Source organism: Pelodiscus sinensis, chromosome 1 (genome assembly GCF_052426305.1).
Source record: "Pelodiscus sinensis isolate ZL-2025 chromosome 1, ASM5242630v1, whole genome shotgun sequence".
Classification (NCBI taxonomy): Eukaryota; Metazoa; Chordata; order Testudines; family Trionychidae; genus Pelodiscus; species Pelodiscus sinensis.
In genome coordinates, this window is record NC_143052.1 from 130,395,246 (window position 1) to 130,400,832 (window position 5,587).

The following is a 5,587-nucleotide window of genomic DNA, read 5'->3' on the forward strand; positions in this document are numbered from 1 at the left end:
TAGCAAGGGATGTGAAGGGTAACAAGAAAGGTTCCTACAGGCATGTTAGTAATAAGGTGATCAGAGAGGATGTGAGGCCCTTGCTGGATGAGGGAGGGAACCTAGTGACAGATGATGTGGGAAAAGCTGAAGTACTCAATGCTTTCTTTGCTTCTGTCTTCACAGACAAGGTCAGCTCCCAGACTACTGCACTAGGCAACACAGTATGGGAAGGAGGTGGGCAGCCGTCTGTGAAGAAAGAACAGGTTAGGAACTATTTAGAAAAGCTAGACATATACAAATCCACGGGTCCAGATTTAATGCATCCGAGGGTTCTGAGGGAGTTGGCAAATGTCATTGAGGAGCCTTTGGCCATTATCTTTGAAAACTCATGGAGATCGGGAGAGATCCTGGATGACTGTAGTGCCCATCTTTAAAAAAGGAAGAAGGAAAAATCAGTCCTCGGAAAAATCATGGAGGGGATCCTCAAGGAATCCATTTTGAAGCACTTGAAAGAGGGGGAAGTGATCAGGAATAGTCAACATGGATTCACCAAGGGCAAGTCATGCCTGACCAATCTGATTAGCTTCTATGATGAGGTAACTGGCTCTGTGGACATGGGGAAGTCAGTTGATGTGATATACCTTGACTTTAGCAAAGCTTTTGATACGGTCTCCCACAATATTCTTGCCAGCGAGCTAAGGGAGTATGAATTGGATAAATGGACTGTAAAATATCCAGCCCAACAGGCAGTGATTAATGGCTCGATGTAGGTTGGTGGTCCGTTTCTAGCGGAGTCTCCTAATGATCGGTACTAGGGCCGGTTTTGTTCAACATCTTTATTAATGACCTGGATGAGGGGATGAATTGCACCCTCAGCAAGGATGACACTAAGCTAGAGGGAGAAGTAGATATGCTGGAGGGCAGGGATAGGATTCAGAGTGACCTAGACAGATTAGAGGATTAGGCCAAAAGAAATCTGATGAGGTTCAACAAGGACACATGTAGACGGAAGAATCCCAAGCATTGTTACAGGTGGGGGACAGACTAGCTAAGCAGCAGTTCTGCAAAAAAGGACCTGAGGATTACATGGATGAGTCAACAGTGTGCCCTAGTAGCCAAGAAGGCTAATGGCATATTAGGTTGCATTAGAAGGAGCATTGCAAGCAGATCTAGAGAAGTGATGATTCCCCTTTATTTGGCTCTGGTGAGGCCACATCTGGAGTATTGTGTCCAGTTCTGGGCCCTGCACTATAGAAAGGATGTGAACGCATTGGAGAGGGTCCAGTGGAGGGTGACCAAAATGATTAGGGGGCTGGAGCACATGATCTATGGGGAGCAACTGAGGGATTTGGGTTTGTTTAGTCTGCAGAAGAGAAGAGTGAGGGGGGATTTGATAGCAGCCTTCAACTTCCTGAAGGGAGGTTCCAAAGAGGATGGAGAAAGGCTGTTCTCAGTAGTGACAGATGGCAGAACAAGGAGCAATGGGCTCAAGTTACAGCGGGGGAGGTCTAGGTTGGATATTAGGAAAAACTATTTCCCTAGGAGGGTGGTGAAGCACTGGAACGGGGTTACCTAGGGAGGTGGTGTAATCTCCATCCTTAGAGGTTTTTAAGTCTCGGCTTGACAATTGTAAAGATAGCACTTCACTGGATGCCTGAAGGACGACGGAAACGTGGGAGGCCCAAGACAACATGTCGGCGTACTGATGAGGCAGATATGGAGAGAACGAACCACAACTGGGACAATGGCCAAAGACAAACAAAAATGGAGAACCTTTGATGCTGCCCTACACGCCAGCGGGCATAATAGACATTAACTTAACTTAACTTGACAAAGCCCTGGCTGGGATGATTTAGTTAGATTTGGTCCAGCTTTGGGCAGGGGGTTAGATTTTATGACCTCCTGAGGTCTCTTCCAGCTCTATAATTCTATGATAAGACTTTGCATGCTCCCCTGTCCTCAGGTCTTGACTGGCCTGTGGGTGGGGGAGCAGTAGGGCGGCCACGGGCTAGATCCACTGGCTTGGCGGCAGGGGTGGCCCTAGACTAGCTGCTAGCAACATGCGCCCTAGGCGAACCAGGCAATTGGCACCCTCCCCCCCAACCCCAAGGGCAGATATAGGCTGAGGTTTTTGGTTCTGTGGCTAGAGAGAGGGGGGCTAAGGATGGAGATAGGGGGCTGGGGAGAGGGGAGCTGGGGATGGAGATCTGTGGTTGGGGAGGGGGCTGGGGATGGAGTTCTGTGGCTGGGGACAGGAGAGTGGGGAGAGGGAACAGGGTCCCAGTGGGGGGAGAGAGTCCCCTGCACCCGCCTTCTCCCAGGATTCCCCCCCCGAGGGAAGCCGGCACGTGCCTCTCCCGGGGTGACAACCCCCACCCGCGGTGCGGGGAAACCCCCATGCATCTCCTCCCCCGGGGATGACCAGCTCCTCCCGCGCTGCGGGGAACCCCTGCATGCCGCCTCCCCCAGGGCCAACTCCCCCTCCCATGGCCAGAGAACTCCTGCACGTGCCTACCCCGGGGCCGACCCCTCTCCTCCCGTGGCGCGGGGAAACCCCCGCACTCCTCCTCCGGGGCCAACTCACCCCTCCTGCGGCGCAGGGAAGCAGCCGCGCTCCTCCTTCAGGGCCGAAGCCAGTCGTTAGGGGAAGGGGAAGGGGAAGTGGCAGGGAATTTGGCGCTCCGTTTAACTTGGCGCCCTAAGCGGCTGCTGAGTTTGCCTATAGGCACGGGCCGCCTCTGCTTAGTGGGCTGGATGCAGCCCAGAGAAGCCCCTTTTCCCACCCCTGGTATAAAAGGACAGACCCTGAGTGCTGTATTCCCTTTGTGTTTATTTTTTACATTTTTCTCTCATGTTGTTAGTCCAATCCGCTGTCTGTATATGTTTATCCTCAGAGCAGCCTTGCTTGCAGAAGCACTAGAAGTCTTCTGCATTTATTGGCACTCTAATTTGCCTTATTCTATTTTTGACGTTGATCTGATCAAAGAATCTCTTGATATTGACAGCTTAGTGCTGAACATCTTTAAGCATTATGAGTCTGTCCGATCACTTTCTGTTTACATTATTGCTTTACAACTCTCACACCCCTGTCAGTGTGCTGATATTTTATCTCCAGGATTGTTTGTTTCTGTCTTTCTTCAAATGCTTTTTCTTAAAATCATCCACAAGGCTGATTCCTTAATATTAAAAACCAATCTTCTGGAATCTTTGTTTCCATGGAGGTTCTTGAATATAGGCAATTGTCCTACTTCAATTATCTTGATGTTAAGCTGATGAGCTTTAACTACAGTAGTGTTGGAACAATAGTTGTAGTGGGGATGCAAAGAGCCACTGACGAAAACTATAAACAAGGCATCTGGTGGAAAACGCTTGAGGTCAGGAGGTGGTACTGCACCCCCTCATGCACGTACAGTTGCAGTACCCGTGTATTACTGTTGCCATAGCATAGATTATATAATTAATCTTGCTAACATTCATTTGTTTTAAGATTTCTTAAGCCCTTTATTCAATGTTTGCACTATATCATCCAGTCTTTGCTCAGCTACAAATTTCATACATGGTAGTTCTGTGCCTCTCATACGCTGCATGATTTCAATCAACAAATCGTTTATATTTCCTGTACTTTTTTCAGGTCGCATTTCACTCAGTTGTGTCACTGATATTGTTTTTCATTTGCTTCTTCTGTATCATTGCTTCTACCGATATGTCCACATGTATTTCAACCCCACTAATCTCCCTTTTCAAACTTTCAATCTCCATTAGTATAAATTCTCTTCTTTGGAATAAAGCTCTCCGTTGTTCAGGGAGTCACTTCTTGATTTGCACTCTGAGACCATTTCACTCTTTGTCAACAATGATCTGTGGTTTTCTTAGGTTCGTTGGACAGTTGCTTGTTACTGACCCACCTCCACATAACACACCCTACCAGGTAAGAAGCCTGCAGTCCAACTGAACTCTTTTAAGGACTCTTATTGTTATTCATAATAATTATTGATTTGCCTATATTCTCCATATTGAGTTGGGTTAGCAGGCTATCCTCCTCTCGGTACCAAACCAATATTTCTAGTGCTTGGGGTGGTGGTTGTTATTAATTATTATTATTATTTTATTTGTTATTTATTTTAGTAGCACCTTGGAGCCTCAGTCATGAAGCAGGTACTTTACAAACAAAACACAAAGAGGGTCCTGGTCTCAAATTGTTTAATTTCTTAGTAGAAACAATACCAACTTGGTGCCCAATCATATCACACTCTTTCCCCTCAGATTGCTCCTTTCAGTATAGACTATACATGTGTTTATTTAGATTGTCATTAGGGCAGGAGCCTGATTTTTTTAAATTGTCAGTAAAGAGTTTTGTGTGATTTTTGTGTGCCAATTCTGAGTGACTAGCAGTATGAACTTTTGAACTTTGAAACCACAAAAATTGCAGTAAATTCAAAGACCTTCTAATCTTCTAATTCTAACCTGATAATCTTCTAATTATCAATAGATGCTGAAAACAGGAAAAAAGTAGCATTTTCTTGTTTATGCTAAAAAATGAAACCAGCATGAGAGATCAGATTTAAAGATTCAAAATTTCAGTTTCTTTTCTTGATCCCATGAAAGACTATGGCCTGGATTTTCCATTGCCTTTAAGGAAAAAGAAAGAGAGAGGCCACAAGGATTGCCTGTGTATAGTGTGTTACCACCTCGGTTCTAGGAACTATGATCTGTGTACTTTTTCTAAATAAATAAGGTTCACTAAGAAAATACCCTGTGTCTGCCTCACCGATTTCTCATCCATTGGGAAAATAAACTCCAAGGCCTCAAAATCTGTTTCTACTCAACAATGGAGCAACATTAACAAGCAATTTCCATTTAGTTCAGGATGTAAACATTAATAGGTTAAAAGAATTAAGCTTATTTCAGTTGCTGAGGTAAGAAATCTAAACAACATGTGGCTTCCATTTATTCAAATAACAAATAAAGACTGAGTTTATAAAAATAATTAAAAAAAATGAAAAATGCTCTATAGTGTCTGGGCAATGCAAACACACAGTGGCAAAGCTGCCAGTGAGTTATATCTCATTTCAGTCTTGCTGATACAGCCAATTATTTTAAATAGTCATACCACTGCTGAGTGCAACTCATTTATATACCTCAAAGACTCTTTAAATCTACAGTGTTAAGTGAAAAGCAGAACTGGGTTCAGGAAATATAATTTATTTGAACAGGGGTCTGCTGTAGCTTGATAATAATTATTGCTTATGACATTTGTGACACTAGGATTAATGCAAAGCAATATTTGTTTGGTAGGACTCACTCTGGCTAGCTTATACCCACCATATGCAACTGTCAGCCAACGGTCAGGGCAGTGTGTGTGGGTGTGTCTCCTAAGTCTTTAGCTGCTAAGACACGAAGTCTCGTCGCAGCGGGCAGCCCAGAAGGCTGAAAGGATCCCCGAGAGTTTAACGTCCGTGACTTTACTGCTAGGACCGAGGTCCCGTCGCAGAGGGCAGCCAACAGGCTCTCAGACGCCCCGAGTTTATAGGAAGAGCTTATTACACTTCAGATTTTAGCTGCTAGAATCTGTGATTCCTTCGCAGCGGGCAGCCTCGGGGAGGCT